The sequence below is a fragment of the Hoplias malabaricus genome, chromosome 15, assembly GCF_029633855.1.
Source record: "Hoplias malabaricus isolate fHopMal1 chromosome 15, fHopMal1.hap1, whole genome shotgun sequence".
NCBI classification, from domain to species: domain Eukaryota; kingdom Metazoa; phylum Chordata; class Actinopteri; order Characiformes; family Erythrinidae; genus Hoplias; species Hoplias malabaricus.
In genome coordinates, this window is record NC_089814.1 from 34,465,788 (window position 1) to 34,485,471 (window position 19,684).

Below are 19,684 nucleotides of genomic sequence, written 5' to 3' on the forward strand. Positions count from 1 at the left end.
CACTGGTCCTACCCCATTTAGACATTTATAGACCAGTAATAACACCTTAAGGTCTATTCTGTAACAGACTGGTCTCCAGGGTAAGGATTTGAGGATGAGGGTGGGGGGTGGGTGTGATCTCTTATTTTGCTCCGAGTGAGAACTCTGGCAGCTGCATTTTCAATCAGCTGAAGCTGTTTAATGGTCTTTTTTGGAAGTCCAGCTAAGAGACCATTACAATAATCAATCCTGCTGGAAATAAAGGCATGGATAAATTTCTCCAGGTCTGGTTTAGTCAGAAAATCTCTAATCTTACTGATGTTCTTAATCATCATTTTTCTTCTGAACATCAGAAGAAAAATGCTGATCTAGTAACAGCATTAATATGAGACTAAAACTGATCTGAGTCCATTAATACACTAAGGGTGCGAGCCAGTTCTTTAGATTTGAGGGCTCTCGAGTCCAGATACGTAGCCAATCTTTGTCTCTCAGTGCTATTCCCAAACAGTATAATCTCAGTTTTATCTTTATTTAGCTGCAGAAAGTTGTGTCCCATCCAGTTAGTGATGTGTTCAAGGCACTTGCTTAATGAGTCAACTGGACCAGAGTCGTTTGGGGACAGGGCCATGTAAATCTGAGTATCATCTGCAAAACTGTGATAGGACAGCCCATAGTCCTGTAGAATCTGACCAAGATTGGAAGAATATATAAATTAAATAAAAGTGGACCAAGAATAGAGCTCTGGGGAACACCACAGGTCACTGGTATGTTCTCTGAAATATTATTTTCTATTTCTACATAGAAGCTGCTTCCTTCCAGGTAAGAAACGAAACAGTTTGCGTGTCTATCTATAAGAACCTTATGGTCAATGGTATCAAAGGCAGCACTAAGGTCAAGAAGAGATTCCTTTCCAGCCTCTGTATTTAAGCAAATGTCATTACTTACCTTGATTAAAGCAGCCTCAGTACTGTGATTAGACCGGAACCTGGACTGGAATTTGTCTACTGTTTATGGACAAGAAACTAGTGATTTGCCTGAAAATTATTTTCTCAGTGATTTTACCCATGAACGGTAAATTAGAAATTGGCCTGTAGTTACTTATCTGAGAGGATTCTAAATTTTTCTTTTTTAGAAGAGGCTTTACAACTGCAGTTTTTAGTGAGGAGCTCGGTAAGACCCTCAACATGAGTGAGGTGTTAACAATGTGGAGTAGGTCTCTTTAAAAATTTGGTTTGTAGTGTTTCTGACTGCAAGTGGATGGTTTGAGATGACTAACTGTGTCAAATAAAATTTCACTGTTAACAGTACACCGCCTTGCGCCCAATGATTCCAGGTAGGCTCTGGACCCACCGTGACCCTGAACTGGATAAGCGCTTACAGATAATGGATGGATGGATGGATGGATGTTTACAGTACTGAACTCTGACATTTTAAATAAGGAGTCTTCATGAGGTGATGTAGAGGGTACAGACTCGTTGTTGGATATACACATTACCATTGTTAGCATTTTACAGCATCACTGTCAGTTATATCTAGGGCAGTTTCAGTGTGCTTCAGAAGGGAGCTTATATCTGATTTATGACATGACATTGTGTGTACAACTACAATTTTATAACTCAGCGATACTGACTTCATATTTCGAGAGGCTGAGGAGCTCAAACTCACCCGATATTTATGATAACAGTAGGATTTTTTTTTCACTGTGATTATGCATTTCCTGATGAAAATGAAAACTCAAGTGGACACGCCAGTTTTTCACCAAATATCTTTCATTCGGAGCTCTGACAGGAACAAAAATCAGGTTGAAACTGGTTTATATTCGCAAAATTAAGGAAACTTCCCCTGCCACCTTAAATGCGGTAGCAGTTACATTAAGGTGCAAACAGTCCAACTTCAAGCCAATTCCCAAATGTTATATTCGTGTGGGGTTACATTTCTCCTTTCTCTCGAATAAAATGGGGCTATTGAGCGCCCTCTATCGACCTTCACTGGATCATGTTGTGGCAGTTTCATTCTAGTACCTGAGACCCAGAGTTAAGGCTGTGGCAGTTACATTCTGATACCCGAGATCCATCTTAAATGCTGCTCAGTTAAATTCTGATAGACCTACGACATCCACATGAAATGTTACAGCTGTTACATGTTGATGCCTGTGCTCCACCTTAAATGTTATGACAGTCACATTCTGGTGTTAACTAATCAGTAACTGCTGCATCTTTTAAGGTGGCGAGGCAAATTTGAATAAGAAATGTGTGAAATCTAATGTTATTTTTCAATATACATTTTTATATATAATTTAATTTGTTATTATTCATATTAATAATAATCTCAGAATCTAATGTTATTTTAAAAAGAAAATGTTTAAAGAGGTAATGGAATTGCAGTGAAGCGTGAGTCTACATACGGGTCTTTTGCCGTTTAAAGGGTCAATAGATAATGAATGACCTTCTCGTTAATTAGTGCCACGGGCTCGCGACACAGGTGTAAAGCCCACGCAGTTTCCATCAGGCGCTCGCGCGTGTGTTTGTCGCCTCTGCGCGTGTGCTCGCTGCTGATTGAGTGACTGGCACAAAGGCTGATGGGAAACGCGCCATATGGAGACACTTGTGCGCGAGACTGAAGAATGAAACATTCTTTGTGCGAGCGCGAGCGGCATGCGGGCATGTGTGTGTGTGTGTGTGTAGAGGCAGAAAAAATCACTTGTTGATGGCGCTAAAAGAAGCGCACGCGCTCTATTGGAAACAAGAATATAAACCGTTTGAAAAATTTTGGTCAGTGTTTTCACTGGAACGTGACGTTAAAACAACCCAAAAAAAAACTCATCTTGGAAGAGATTCCAACATTCTACACCACTCTAGACATCCGTGAAGAATGTATTTAATATAGCCTAAAACCTATGAAAAAGCTACTGTCTCTGTCTTTATATCTACAAGAGTGAGAAGTGTGGACACAGTGTTTTAAAACTCCAGGAGAGACTGCTGTTTCTGATCCACTCGTAGGCCGCACAGTTTGTGTTGGTCGTCCTCCTTCATCTGTGAGCTTTATTCTTGGACAATTGCCAGTCCAGCAGTGACGTTTAGGGGTTTAAACTCCAGCTGCACTGCTGTGTCTGATCCACTCGTGTCAGCACAACACACACTAACACACCACCAACACATCAGTGTCACTGCAGCGCTGAAAATGATCCACCACCCTAATCACACCTGCCCTGTGGGGGTCCTGGGCGTTGGGGAACAGGGGAAAGGGGTTGGCAAAGTATGCAAAGCAACGGATGGACTACAGTCTGTAATTGTTGAATTACAAAGTGCTCCTGTGTAGTCAGCGGAGCTGATAAAATGGACAATGAGTGTCGAAACAAGGACGATGCTTTAATGTTATGGCTGATCAGTGTATTTTAATTCTAATGTGAATTTGATTGTGTTAATATTGTTGTTATTAATATAATAATTGGATTATTTGGTGTGTGTGTGTGTGCGTGTGTGTGTGTGTGTGTGTGTGTGCGTGTGTGTGTGTGTGAAATTCTAATAACAGAAAAGCAGGTCTCGCGCGGCTGGTCCATAATGGGGAGTCGGGGCTCGTGTAGCCCCTCCCAGTCTTCGCTACCTGCTGCACGCGCTCACACTGTCCCTTTCTCTTTATGTGTGTGTGTATGTGTGTGTGTGTGTGTGTGTGTGTGTGTGTTCATATGAAGAGATGGTGTCGCGCTCCCCGTGTGTAGGCTATACGGCGCGCGCGGATGAGGCCAAAGCGCCGCGAGCGGGAAGCACAGCAGTGAGTGTTGGCGCGTGCTCTTATAGCCGCAGGGTGTGAGCGGTGAACTCGGTCTGGATTCAGGGCGCGCGCGGTCACCGCTGGAGTCACGCGGAGCACCAGACAGAAGGTAGGACCAACATCTGGACCGACATCTGCATGAGAATGTTCATCCAGTTAACATCTGCTCCATGAAAGAAGCAACATCGTGTTCCCAACGTATTTTTTTTGTCTTATTATTTTTAACAATATTAACGTATTATTTTAGCAATATTTAATATTTTAACAATATTAACGTATTAATTATAATTATAGTAATATACAATGTATTATTATTATTATTATTATATTATTATTATGACGATTTTACAACGATTTAATGCTTTTATATTATTATTATTATTATTATTATTATTAATGCATCCTCTCCATGGAAAACAATGAAATATTTTTCTGGGAATATTTAAACGCTACGTTTTTAAATGTATGTATTTATTTACTGATTTTACGTATTAAAACATATAAATATTGCCTTTTTTTAAAGCCGCTTTTTGTTAATTTAGTAAAGTCTCGTTATTACAGCCCGGGTGTGTTAAACGTGCACGTGTTTACCGACTCGGATAAACGCGTCAGTGTCATGTTTTTTTTTTTTTTTTTGGTAAATAGTGAGAGGCACAAGCAGTAAGATGGAGGGTAGGTGTCAGGTTTTGGGTCAGGTTTAGGGTCAGTTTTAGGGTCAGTTTTAGGGTCAAGTTTAGAGTGTTAGGACTAGTGTTAGGACGAGTGTTAGGACGAGTGTTAGGACCTAGGGTCTGAGTTGCATTCAAGTGTTCTGTGGTGACGCGTGCATTTCGCTTTATTGACAAAAACACGTCACGCTTACAGGTTGATGCACTCACGTGTGACAGAAAATAAACAGAGATACTTAAGTTAAAACGCATTTACTGTGAGCATGAATTCAATACAACGGATAAGAAAAACGGAAAGCGTTATAAACGGAGTGTGTTTTCTGAAACAGCCTTGGGCCTCGCGCAGGGGACGGGATGGACGGACTGGGAGGGATCGGGGCGGACAGAGTGTGATGTTGGGGGAGAGAGTGATCTGAAGGATTTCTCTCTCTCTCTCTCTCTCTCTCTCTCTCTCTCTCTCTCTCTCTCCCTCTCTCTCTCTCTCTCTCCCTCTCTCTCTCTCTCTCTCTCTCTCTCTCTCTCTCTCTCTCTCTCTCTCTCTCTCTCTCTCTCTCTCTCTCTCTCTCTCTCTCCTCCCTCTCTCTCTCCCTCTCTCTCTCTCTCTCTCTCTCTCTCTCTCTCTCCCTCTCTCTCTCTCCCTCTCTCTCTCTCTCTCTCTCTCTCTCTCTCTCTCTCCCTCTCTCCCTCTCTCTCTCTCTCTCTCTCTCTCTCTCTCTGTGTGTGTGTGTGTGTGTGTGTCCAGGTGGGGATGGAGTACAGTTATGGTGTGGACCTGGAGGAGCTGTGTCCAGTGTGTGGTGATAAAGTTTCGGATATCACTACGGACTGCTCACGTGCGAGAGCTGCAAGGTACCAACACACAGAAATAACATTTAGGAAACGTTATTGTTATTGTTACATTTGTCTTTACATTTCATGTCAAATCTTGTCTTACTGGAATTCTGTGAAGCTGCTTTGTGACAACATCAGTTGTGAAAAGCGCTATATAAATAAATTTGATTTGATTTGATTATTGTCTTGTGTATAATAAACGTGTGTGTGTACTTTGATAAAGGACTTTTTGGCGAAAAAGAAAACCCTTCCTTTTACACAGATAAATAGTTTATTTGTACATTTTTTTCTGATGCCTAAAATTGTACCCTGTCAGTGTATTAATATGAAATGTATGATTATTATATTATTATTTTATATGATATTGTTCATCCGCGTGAAATGTTATTTTTATTTTGTAAGAGAAATTCGTTATATTTTTAAAATAAATATTATATATTTTTTTGTACGTAATATATATGTATAATCAGTCATTGTTTATTTATTCATTTTCTTACGTTCCAAATTTACACTTTTTTCCTGGCTTAGGTTTTCAGTTCCTGTATATTTTAAAGAAATTAAACTCTCTCTCTCTCTCTCTCTCTCTCTCTCTCTCTCTTTCTCTCTCTCTCTCTCTCTCTCTCTCTCTCTCTCTCTCTCTCTCTCTCTCTCTCTCTCTCTCTCTCTCTCTCTCTCTCTCTCTCTCTCTCTCTCTCTCTCTCTCTCTCTTTCTCTCTCTCTCTCTCTCTCTCTCTCTCTCTCTCTCTCTCTCTCTCTCTCTCTCTCTCTCTCTCTGTGCGTGTTTGTTTAAGGGCTTCTTTAAGAGGACTGTGCAGAATAATAAGCGCTACACGTGTGTGGTCGGGAGAATCAAGAGTGTAAGATCGACAAAACTCAGCGGAAACGCTGCCCTTTCTGCCGCTTCCAGAAATGTCTCAGCGTCGGCATGAGGCTGGAGGGTAAACGCTGTTATTACACAGTTCTTAGTAATTACCCACAGTTACATATTTACACATTTATTACAGTATCAGCCAGCACCGTGTTAGGAACCGGCTTCTCTTTCTGTCAAATCTAATACAAGGCTAAAGAACCGGAGTCGCTTTTGTTATTGTCTACTATTATTTTATAATTTAAAGGAGCAGGACACAGCTGTGTGCAGTGGTTTACTGAACAGAATTCCTATTCAATGTTTACTGTATTTAATATCCTGGGGTAAAGGGATATAAAATATAGATAATAAAGCCCACAAATATATATAAGGAATCCTTATTTTATTAAACCAAACGACCGTATATAATTTTTTATTTTATATCACTGAATTGGTGTAAACACAGTTCTGCACACCACAGTGTCAAAAAACAACAACAACAACACATTATTAAAAGAAGTAAATGTATTTAGTAAATCAAAAGCTTTAGAAAAGTAAATCAAAATGTGATGTTTCAGTTTTGATTTATTATAATTATCCAATTCATGTTATATTAGAGTTTTTTAATCTCCTAATGTTTTGGCGCGTTTTGTTTTTCAACGTGGTTGTGTCAGCTGCGTTTTTGCGCACGCGCCGCGACGATCCCTGAAAAGGAAGACGAAGATGATAAAATATAAGCCTCTGAGAAATTATCAGCAGGAGTTACAAGGTCGTTGTTCTCGCGTGTCACCTTCTGCGAGCTCGCGCTGGATCAAGGTTAAGGATTCATTCACGGAGGAGTCTATTTTAATCCGCGCGAGGGTAATTTTAACCAGCGCGTGAGTTAATGGAACAACACAAAACACACGCGCTTCAGTTAGAACACAAATTATATCAGGATTATTATTATTATTATTATTATTATTATTACTGTTGTTGTACTATCAGTAGTAGCATTGAATATGCTATTCAATTTAATACAAAAAAAGAATAGTCTGCAAAATCTTATGATATATAAATAATGTATTTATTTTATCACTTTGTATAATATATTCAGTATTACAGGTTGCATAAAAACCTTATATAGATGTTGTTGCATAATAACCGTTGTTACATTTAGCTTCTGTATAAAAATAAAGACATTTTCCTGTTTTCAGTGAAGTATCTGACATTTTTGATGTTGTTTCATAATTAAAGATTGGGATATATTAACCTGTTCATTATTATTATTATTATTATTATTATTATTATTATTATAGGAGTATGTGCATATTAAAATAGACATATTAATTTTTTAATATAAAAAAAACGTTAACTAGGAAGCCAATTTAATAAACAAATGAATAAGCTCACCGTGGAAACATGGCAGTAGCTGATTTGAGAAGTGTGAGGTTTGAGTTGTTAAATATGTTACATTTTGTTCAACTAAAATTAAGTTAAACCACTGCAGCGCTCTTTATGAGAATGTCCATAAAATCTACAGCGTGACACCTGCATCACTGAGTGAAAATCCCTCCAACAGAATTGGAATGTTTATCCGTGTGTGTGGACACTTGGTGTTATATTTTTTTTTTATTATGAACACCATAGTGAGGTTACACACTGCACCAGATCAGATCTGATTCAGCAGATAATTTCAAACGTTTAGGAAAGTCTCCGGGGTTTGGGAATGTGTACGATTTCTGGGATTATTCAAGAATTTCTGAGAATATCTGTTTGGTTTTGGGACACAAAAGAGGTTTTGTGAAGGTGTTTTAGAAATTCGGAAGGTGTTGTACAATATGTTGACTAAGGTTTTTTTGGGAAAGCGTTAGACCTGAGGATATCTAGGAATATTTGGAACTTTCTGAAGTGTTTCAGAAATGTCAGACAGACTTTGGGAATATGTGTGAGGTTTCAGAGAATATGAGAGATCCTAGAAATTTGTGTATTGGGAATGTATGAGATGTTTTTAGGAATGTGTCTCTTTTCTGGAATGTTGTATGGTTTGGGAATGTCTGAGACATTCTGGGGTAAGAGAGAATTTGGGAATATAAAGAAAGTGTGAAAAAGTGTGCGGAGTTTTGGGAAAGAGTGAGAGATGTATGAGTATGTAGACTAGGGCTGGACGATACTGGCAAAATTTATATCACGATATATTTCTAAATTTCAGTCGATACAATATGATTCTGATATCAGTTGAAAAAGCCACAGAAAAATAACCAAAAACAAACAAGAACATGACATCACTGTCAAAAATGAACTTATTGGCTTTGTCAATATTAATATTTTAAAATTAACTTTAACATTAAATGCAATGAATTGATGGCAGCACCTTGTAATGGCCGTCAGTCAGTGATAGATGCTGTAAATAATTAATTCATTCATTCATTATCTGTAACCGCTTATCCAGTTCAGGGTCGTGGTGGGTCCAGAGCCCACCTGGAATCACCGGGCGCAAGGCGGGAACACACCCTGGAGGGGGCGCCAGTCCTTCACAGGGCAACACAGACACACACACATTCACTCACACACTCACACCTACGGACAATTTTGAGTCGCCAATCCACCTACCAACGTGTGTTTTTGGACTGTGGGAGGAAACCGGAGCACCCGGAGGAAACCCACGCGGACACGGGGAGAACACACCAACTCCTCACAGACAGTCACCCGGAGTGGGAAATGAACCCACAACCTCCAGGTCCCTGGAGCTGTGTGACTGTGACACTACCTGCTGCGCCACCGTGCCGCCCTGTAAATAATGTATATTGATATATTTTATATTGCGATGTATATTGAAATTAAACTATTGTCGAGTACTAATGTAAAGTGTGTAAAGGTCTGTTTGTTCCTGTTTGTCTCCAGCGGTTCGGGCGGACCGGATGCGGGGCGGCAGGAACAAGTTTGGGCCGATGTATAAAAGAGACAGAGCCCTGAAACAGCAGAAGAAAGCTCTGATCCGGGCAAGTGGACTTAAGATGGAGACTACGCCCCCACTACAGTCCCCCGTTCAGACGGACTACAGCTTTGGAAGCACACTCCCATCCATCTCCAGCCCCAAACACATCCTCACAAACACATTCTCCACCACTAAACACACCCTCACCAGCACTCCCTCCTCCACCACCACAGTGGACTACGGTCTGTACACACCTGGCCTTTTACCTGTACCTGGCCACGCCCCTCTGACATCACAGTACCCTTACCCGTCCCTCCCGAGTCGGGGCATCAAGTCAGAGTTCCCAGATCACTATGCCGCTGCCAGCTCTCCTGACTCCACACTGGGATTCCCTTATGGGGATCACACGCAGACTGAGAGCCCGCTGGTGCCCCCTGCTGGGCTCGCCCTGCCGGCACTGGTGCTGGAGTTTATTCGCTGCGAACAGGACGAGCTGCAGGTGCGCAGCAAAATCAGCACTCACCTGGCACACCTCCAGGACCAGAACTCCCGGGACACCAAGGCAGAACCTCTCTCCAACTTTGGCCTGATGTGTCACGTCGCAGACCAGACGCTCTTCTCCATCGTGGAGTGGGCTCGCAGCTGCACCTTCTTCAAGGAGCTCAAGGTGAGTCCAAAAACACGACAGTGTCACTGCAGTTCTGGGAATGGTCCAACGACCTAACAATGAGTGGATTAGACACAGCAGTGCCTACTGGAGTTTATAAACGCATAGAGTCATGAATGGAGTGAGAATAGACCACCAACCAAAAAAGAGTTTAAATCTAGGAGGTAGGTCTAACAGAGTGGACATTAAGTGGACATGGGACTAGAGAACCAACACAAACTGTGCAATGACAGATGAGCTACTGTTTCTAAATTTACATCTACAAAGTGAACCAAAGAGGGAGACACTGCTGTTTCTGATCTAATTGTAGGACTATCACTGTGGGCTTTGTTTTTGGCTGGTGGACTATTCTCAGTCCAGCAATGACACTGGGGGATTTAAACTCCAGTAGCACTGCTGTGTCTGATCCACTCATCCCAGACCAACACCCACTAATATTCCACCAACACATCAGTGCCACTAATCCACCACCCAAACTGTGGACTTTGCACATGATTCTATTGTAGAGGTGTTACATTGCTAAATACGATCTTCTTTTCCATGTTTTTAGTTTCTATGTTCTTCGAGAGTGTAATTTGGCTCTGTGTCTGAAAGACCCAGATCTTAACAGTGTTTCTAATACATGCATTACAACATTTAAAACTGCTCTGACACACCTTACACAGTACATCACATGAGATTCACCTGTAGAAGCCTGTGGTTAATATTGTCATTGTGCTATAAAGGAATACCAACGTAGTCACGTAGTGTATTACTTTTAAAATTAGGTTTGCTTTCAGTTTGAAATCAACGAGAGTTCAGACAAAAGGCAGAACCAGGGTAGAAATGTACAGAATGTTTTCTTTTTCATTTTAGATAGAAAGTCCATGCACACCTCAGACACAAAGTTCCATCCTAATCAAACATCGGATCTCATACGCATGCACAGTGGTGTGGTTCAGTAGCTACACTTTCAATAGGATTTGGAATTTATTCAGACAAAATGAGAGATAATTGCAAAAAAAAAAAGAGAAGATAAAGTTAGTTTCATGATGTGTAGTGTGTGTTTGAGTGTGTGGTAAAGGCATTCCAGACTGAGATAAGGTTGGAATGTGAGTACCAGAGTGTGTGTGTGTGTGTATGATGTGCTGTTTGGGTTCCTACTAGCAGAATAAATCTCTCTGTTCCAGTCCCACTGTTCTCATTATACTTAATAGTAAGATTTTGTGTTTTTGCTCCTGGGCTCCCTCTACAGTCGCAGATTGTAATTCAGCTTTAAAACACTGTCCTGAAATCAAGGAGGAGGGGATGGTAGGAGTATCCTACCCACATCCAATAGTTACATAGTGCAGTTTCTTCAGTGCTGAGAATGGAGTAGCAAAGACAGAAGCTCTATTCTCACTATTACATCCCAGTGGAGCAGCACAATTATTCAGAAACTGTAATTTTAAGGTAAAAATCCTACCCAGTAATTCCTTTAACCTCGAGGTGATAACAGTTTTTCTAATTCTATTAAACTCTACCTGTGAAATAGTGCCAAGAAATTAGCAAATGGAGCCTTTAAGCGAGGATTTGATAGAACTCTGCCACATAAACCACAGTGATGATTAGTTCAGGATCAGTAACACCACCTCAGTTTACCTCAGAAGTGTTGGATGAAGGTCTCAGTTCTTTTTCATGGAGCTTATACAAGTCTGGGTTGGCAGTGGGTGTACTTTCTTAACTCCTGATTCATAATGGCTGGATAGTGAGACTTAGAATTAATAAATGAATAATGAGAAAAGTTCATTTATAAGCACCTTTCAGATTCCCCAAGGACACAGTATAATTGTCAATAAAGTTACAGCCAAATGTAAAAAAAAATCGAAATCCTTAAGAATTTTTCAGTTCTATTTTTAGTAAACTCTGATCACAGAACAGTTAAACACCTCTTTATGTAAAACCTCTTACAGACAATGTCCCTGACATCAGGTACACTCAGCTCAGTCTAAAATCATGTGGTAATCAGTATCTAAAATGAGTATCTAAAGGTCAGATCATTTATTTTCCTCCAGGTGTCAGTCATTAAATTTGTATAAATATAGTTCAGAGCTACAAGTATAATTCAGCAATAATCAAATTTTCATGATTCTCCACTGGACCCAGATGCCAACGATCAGTCAAGACATGTTTGGAGTCCAAATTTTGCTTCTTTAATTTAGTGCTGGAGCTACGAGGCTAATGTTGCTAACAAATACTGGAAGTGAAAAGTCAGCCAAATAGCCTTCGTAAATACTTGCCCTCAGGTTTATCTCAGCTCGCTCAAACTGTGTCCAGGTCTTAATTAAGGCAGATTAGACAAACTGATGTGTTTAGGACACAGAGCAACTGACTCACAGTGAACTCTTAACACCAACGATTGTTCAACCTTAAGACTAGATGAAAAATGAGGCAGCCATTTTGGATTTACAGAAATCCTGTTTTTTTCTTCAGCTTTGCACAGTTTAGTATCCTTTCACAAAAGGCATGTTACAGCATGGCCCTGCACTCCAGCCTCCAGTAGAAGGTTGAATAGTACCAGAAAGTGATAGTAGATAGTGATAGAAAGTGATAGAATGCAGTTGGTAGTTCCAGTTTTAGTGTATATGTGTAAATAAGGTCTGTCTATTCACTTTTACTTAAATATTGTTATTATTTTTTTAGTTTATTTATGTACCACGACCCTGATTAAGTGGAAAAGATGAATGAATAAATGAACGAATGAATGGATGAATGAATGAATGAATGATTTTTATTGATGGATTTTAAAGTAACTTTATGAACATTTTGGAATATGTTTTTAAAGGCTGTTTGTGTGATTATTCACATCTGTTTTTTCTTAGCAATGTTTGCCTTGCTTCTGCAGCACTTAATTAAACTAAATTATAATAAACTAAACTACAAACAAACAAACAAATAAGACTTAATACATGTTTAGCTGATCAACCCTATCTGGGCTTGAACTTCTCCTTTAAACAGAAATATTTTTATTAAAGACACTTTATATATTTGTGTTCGGTTTAAATCATGTTTGGTAAGATACATTTGTGTGCAAAAGTTTGGATTATAAAACAATTCCCCATTCACGTTCTCTGTACAGAAAACATAAATGTACAGTGATGTCTACAGATCTACAAACTATTTACCATTTTACAAACGTCTTAACCTGCTTTGATCACTCTCTCTCTCTCTCTCTCTCTCTCTCTCTCTCTCTCACACACACACACACACACACACACACACATCTGCCACCTGCTATAGACCAAACACACCCCCTCTCCTTCTGTCATCCCTGAGTCATCACTCCATCCCTCTGTTCTCACGCTTTGCCTTTCCTTGCATCATATGCACGGTGACCTGTGACATGCATGAAAAGTGCATTATTATTATTATTATTATTATTATTATTATTATAACAAACTGTGCTCAGTCCCGATGCTGTCAGTTCTCTTCTGGTTCATATTATCTGTTGTTATAAGGGGTTAAATTAGATGAGATTTATATTTATATCCCAGATCACTGAGTGAAGTAATTCACCACAGTAACATGCACTGAAAAAAACTGATATTATTTAAAAATAACTGTTACATTGCCATTCACAATAACAGTGGTGCTTTAAAGTGTTAAATCCAGACAGTGTGATCACACACACACACACACACACAGAGTGACTGTGCTGATGGCTTACTTCCACAATCTGTTGTCACTCCTACACATATGTGTGCTAATGCTCACATACACAGACACCCCCCCACCCCCACACACACCTATATATATACACACACACACACACACACACACACACACACAAACACACACTCAGCTTAAGTTTCACATGTTTACACAGGTTCCGGATGTGAAATATTAGTTTATTTACACATCATAGAAAACTAAACAGTTTTAAAGCACAGCCTGTTGTTCACTTACACATTACATGTCCAATAGTTTGGGGACACCTCTAATTTAATCTGCACCCATCGTGGACACAGTGTATAAACTCAAAAGCCTGTCATAAAAAAAAGGGAGCCACTGATGATTCAACTCTAAGCATGAGCTAGAGATGTATAAACCCATTTATTCCAATGGGTTTCACCCAAAAGCAGTGGAACTGTGTTTTCTGGGGTGTCTGGAGTTCCATCAGTAAATATTGGTAATCTATACACCCATTCAACAACAGTATTAGACCACACTAATATTTATGTGAAGGCTGACTGCCATCAGTTCCTCACAGCAATGTTTCAACATGTACTGTAAAACCTTTCAAGAAACAGACAACAAGCTCAGGCACCAGAATGGTACTGTAAATGTAATTTAAGGTGGAATGGATGATTCAAATATCGCCTATCCATTGCCTGATTTTCTATTGCTATCTGAACTGTAATTAAATGTGTGTTTGGACTGTGTGTGTTTGTGTGTGTGTGTGTGTGTGTGTGTGTGTGTGTGTGAGTGTGTGTGTGAGAGAGAGGGAGAGAGAGAGAGAGAAAGAGAGAGAGAGAGAGAAAGAGAGAGATCATCTGTGAGCATCTCTTGTCATGGCATCAGAAACATGTGTAGAAAGGAGCCTGTGTAGAGCTAGCAGTACCGTGAAACGCCCCCCCCCCACACACATGCATCTCTTACAGTTCCAGAACATCATTATTAAAAAGATAAAAAGCATTTCTTGATGTCAACTTTACCAGCTGTGACTGTGTCATATTGTTGATGATGATCTAGGACTGAGTATCGAAATTCAGAACTTCTTTTTTACGATAAAAACCAAATTACTTCATTGCCACAGAGTTCTGAGTCACTCGGTATCAAAATGTAGTGTCTACAGTTCTGTACAAGAATCTGAGACCAAAACAAATTCTTCCTAAACTGGAATTCAAAATATTATTCAAAAGCACAGAGAAAATGAAACCCACACTGACCATGCAGGACCCAAACCTTGCACTCACCCAAACTGCCCCATCCCATAAACAGCTTACATCTGAACACATTCACAGCTCTGTGTCAATTCTTTGATGGTGTGAAAAGCAACTCAACACTCTGGGTCTGAAAGGATGTAGAGTGACAAACAACTCGTGACATGTTTTGGTCTGATATGATGGTTCTGAGCCAAAACCAGGAGAAAGAAATGTAAACAAAAATTATATAATTAATAATAAAAAAGAACACAGCTGATACTGGCTTTCTCTGTGTTAGCTCAGATATTGGAGTGTTACTAATGATGCATTTAAGGTGGAAAGGAAAATTCCAATAATAAGTTTTCTAGTGCAGTGCTTTAATGTCAGAGAAATTATGCTGGTTGTGCGTTATGAGTAAATCCTGTGGTGTGCGCAGCAGTGGTTGTCAAAGAATGATTAAAGGGTGAAAAGGGACAAAAAAGAGGAAATAAAATAATGAAAAAAACAAATCTTACATCACGTTCCTTGTCTGGGTTTGGGTTTTCTATAGTGTGTATTGAGGGGACTGTGGATGTTAAGAGCGGCGTTTGGCAGACTGATTTAACACCAGGTGTTTGTCTTTAAGCAGGACAACATGAGAAAGTCTTCTCATACTTCTACTCTCCACTGCTTACTTATCCACACACACTTACTATATTCCTGATTCTTCCCTCTTTCTCTTCAGGTGGGTGATCAGATGAAGTTGCTCCATAACTGCTGGAGCGAGCTGCTGGTGCTTGATTACATCTCAAGACAGGTGCTTCATGGGAAACAGGACAGCATATTGCTCATCACTGGCCAAGAGGTAAAAAGAAATATTTATACACTCTGAGTGGAGTGTCAGATGATGTTGCAGTGTGCACAGAAGAAAGAACTGGCCTTTCCAGAGCCCTATATCTGCTCTTGCTGATGCTGAAAATGATGTACATTCATTTTATAACATATGGGTGAGGTGCCTGTACAGTACTGTGTGAAAAACATTTCTTTACCTATGCAGTTTATTTGATAAAAAAATAGAATAAAACCCAACCCCATTATTGCAATGAGTGTGATATTGTGTGTATTTATGGTAATTATATATATATTTTTATACATGCACCACACTTATTGAGAAGATAAAATATTTCATATATTAATAATGATCCTACTGTTACAGTACTGTATAATATCCAAATATTTATCTGACTAAATTCTCTTTCTCTCTCTTTGTGTGTGTGTGTCTCTGTTAGGTAGAGCTGGTACCTCTGCTGGCTCAGGCTGGTGTTACTCTGGCCGAGCTGGTTCGGTTAAGTCAGGAACTAGTGCAGCATCTTCAGGATTTACAACTGGACCGCAGAGAGATTGCCTGCTTCAAATACCTCATTCTATTCAACCCTGGTGAGAGCACACACACACACACACACACACATTGTGTTTAGCAGATGCCAGTAAAGTTTGTTGGGCTGTTATTCAGGGTTAATTTCCTGTGAAGACTTAAATGGTGCCCAACGTGGGGCCAACATAATCCTTAGGCCACGACAGGTTAAAGCTAAAGCTACAGCACACAAAGACATAAGACAATTATGCTTCCAACTTTTGGTCAGATGTCTAGTTTCCAGCAGCTTGGTGTCCCTGTGCAGAAGGTGAGGTTCATAAAATAAATAAATAAATAAAAAAGCTTTCTCAGCCTGCTTACATTTAGCATCAATGGATTTACATGTTCTGGAGTTCAGGTGCTTTGGCTGCTGGTGTATGAATAGGGTCAGATTGTTGGTTTATGTCAAGGCTAGTTTTGGGGCCTAGCTCACTGAGCTTTTCTGATTATAGCTGAGGTGAACTGAGTTTAGATGAAACTTCTCTCTCCATCTTTGTATGTACTTTCCCTACCTTCCCTCTTCTGTGCTGGGTCCTGTACTTCAGCACACGCTCCCTCCTGCTTTGGATGAATAAGTTATTTAAGGTATTTACTTATGTTTTAATAGTTTCCTTATTCTGTGATGATGTTTTGAGAGTGGAGGATCCTCTGACCCTCTCATCCTCCTCCTCCTCCTCACATTCAGCGCTGCTACATTTCTCTTCGCCTGGGATTTGACCCGGGCTAATTAACTTGTCAAAAGAAGTATATTGAATTGATTTCCTTTGCTGCTAATAAGGACACGGTGATAGATATTGGCTGTTTGTCTCTGTGTGTATGAATGTGTGTGTGTGTTTGAGCACCATGTTGCTCGGTGTGCCATTCATGAAGCGGTAATGGGCTTAATTAAAAATAAAGCTGTGTTTACAATAGTGTACAGACGTGCTGCCTCTCTCTTTCTCTCTCTCTCACTCAAATACACACACAAACATATGCTGGCACATACACACACACACTCTTGGGCACACTTGTGTTCAATAGAGGTTTAATGGACTGACCCCATGTTGGTGTGTGTGGCTCCAATGGGGAAAATGGCCCTTTATTCCTCACATTCCCTTTAAGTGAGAGCAATTTAGCGTCAGCCGCAGTCAACAAAGGCTGCATTCGGTAACGAGTGCTTAAGGACCTCAGCCGCAATGTAGTAAGGCCCTGTGTGTGTGTGTGATGGAACATGTGTGTGCACATATGTGGAAGTGCTCAAGCCTCCACTTTCCACTCATTCTGTCAATAGTGAGATTCTATCTCCATACACCTCTCTCCTTCTCTCTCGTCTCAGCCCTCTATCCCCTTTCCTTTTTGTGTGCTTCTAGCTCTCTCTAGTCTCAAGCTGGAATATGTAATCCTTATTAGCACAAGCCTTTGAATCTATTTCTCTTTTGCTACATGTGCTTTATGTCTAAAAGTATCCAGACACCACTGCCAAGGAGTAGAATTAGCTTCTTTAAGATGCATTATGCTCCCTAAGCTATATTAGGGAGAACAGACTCTCTGTCTTCGCTACTCTGGGCTCAGCAATGCAGAAATTGCACTATGTATCTTTTGGTGGAGGATGGGCAATCCTTTTGGGGATCACAGGAACAAAATGACCAAATCTTACCTTGTGTTCCTTTAAGACAGTTGCACCAAAGTGACTTAACAACATGGTAATATCTGGTATGTATTCTCTCTCTCTCTCTCTCTCTCTCTCTCTCTCTCTCTCTCGCTCTCGCTCTCTCTCTCTCTCTGTAGACGTGAAGCTGCTTGAGAACCCAGTGTATGTTGAGAGTGTGTACGAGCAGGTGAGCGCAGCTCTGCTGGAGTACACTGTGTGTGTGTATCCGCAGCATGTGGAGCGCTTCAGTCAACTGCTACTGCGGCTCCCGGAGCTCCGGGCTCTCAGCGTCCAGGCCGAGGATTACCTGTGCTCCAAGCACCTTAGTGGACAGGTGCCCTGCAACAACCTGCTCATAGAGATGCTGCATGCCAAGAGAGCCTGTGTCTGACACACACACACACTCACCTACACACACACACACACACAGGGCTAACAGTAGCAGCTAATTCATGTGGAAGCCTAAATTTGGTCGTATATTTCTCCATTTAAGAACGGTGTCAGAATACACTTAAAAAATCTGTTGATTGACACCATGACATAAGAAAGTACTGAGGTATGTACATTCCACAATGCTAACCAACAGCATCTTTGAGTTTCTATTATTCTTAGCTACATTAGCGTCTTGAAATATCAGCAAACAACACATTTCTGTCACCAAATAGTCCAGTCCTGGCTTATTGACCATGACATTTGGCCGAACTGAAACATCTCCCCTGGTCCATTCTTCTCTTAATGCTAGCCTGTGTGCAAAATCACTACTCAAAATGGGTCTGAAAGCAGTGCTGGCTTCGAGGCTAAGCGGGCAGAAATGGTTCAGAGAATAACTAATTAAAATAAACAAGAGGCGGAACTTATCTTTGGAAACGTGTCTTTTCCCTTATGCTTTATATGGGATACATTGTATAAACGGCATTTTTTGTATGCAATAAATCATACATTTTCATGATATTAGGCTCTCAATAAATTGCCTGGAGAGTCAGTTAACTTCTAAAACATCATCTGATTCCGGCACGTTATTTGAAAATCCCAATGTGAGCTAACCAATCAAACTCATCTCAGCCTGTGCGCTGCAACCAATAACATATGTTCTTCCTTGAACATAGTGCTGCCTTCAGAACTATTTTGAACAAGTGATTTTGCACACGAGCTAATACAATGTGATGGACTGCCGGGGAAAATAGATAAACAATGGAAACAAAGACAGAATTAATTTAATTTAAGCACTGCAGCACACCTTGTGGAGCAGCTCCTGAATAATTCAGTGGCTCCTCCTTATAGAGAATTTTAGGCCTCCCTTGCATGCGTATGTAGTTCAGTGAGTGAGTGAATGATTCAGTACAAGCCAGTTCCATGCGTTATTACATTCATGATATGCTTTTGTGAACACAAACAAATGAAAACCCTCACTCCCAAACTCACAAATATCATTACTGTCCAAAAACACCATCACATTATCTCCACAACGGAGATGGCAAAGTAGAAGGCAAAAGCAATCTTCATTTTTAATGGACATCAATGGATGGAGATTGTGTGGCAAGGCATTTGGAGCATTTCTATTGGTCCATTCATCATGATATAACCATACGATGTAAAGGGCAGCTGCTGTGTTCAAATGAAGTCTGAAGGAAGGCGATGTTTTACTGTTCTTATGCATTCACAGCTCACAGACATTTGCCTACACCCCCACAGCTGGGGCATTAGCTGGGGTTGGTAAAGATCGCTGAATTAATTCTGCGATAACCTTAACCCCAAACCTGTTTAAGAGCCAGCCCTCACCACTGTGACTCTCCTTATTCTTGAATGAATGCGGTCAGGGTTTAGATAAAGTTACAGAAATAGCAGCATTTGTTTTGATGTGCCTTCAATCTCTCATTACTGTCAGAGTTCTCTCTCTCTCTATCTATCTCTCTCTTACACACACACACACACACACACACACGCACAATCTCAGAAATATGAAAAATAGTTTCCAGTTCCAACCAATTAGGTGTTACATGAACTTGAAAACACGAAATGGCACAACACTGGATGCCTCTTTCACAAACTAGAGAAACTCTGGAGTATCGGGTCTGGAGATGTCCTGGAGCGGTTGTTC

The 19,684-nt window shown here is 40.4% G+C and overlaps 1 pseudogene; it reads left to right on the forward strand.

Annotated features, from left to right (window-relative positions):
* Positions 1-5,166: 5,166 nt before the first annotated feature.
* Positions 5,167-18,490, forward strand: LOC136668198 (nuclear receptor subfamily 5 group A member 2-like; annotated as a pseudogene).
* Positions 18,491-19,684: the final 1,194 nt, after the last annotated feature.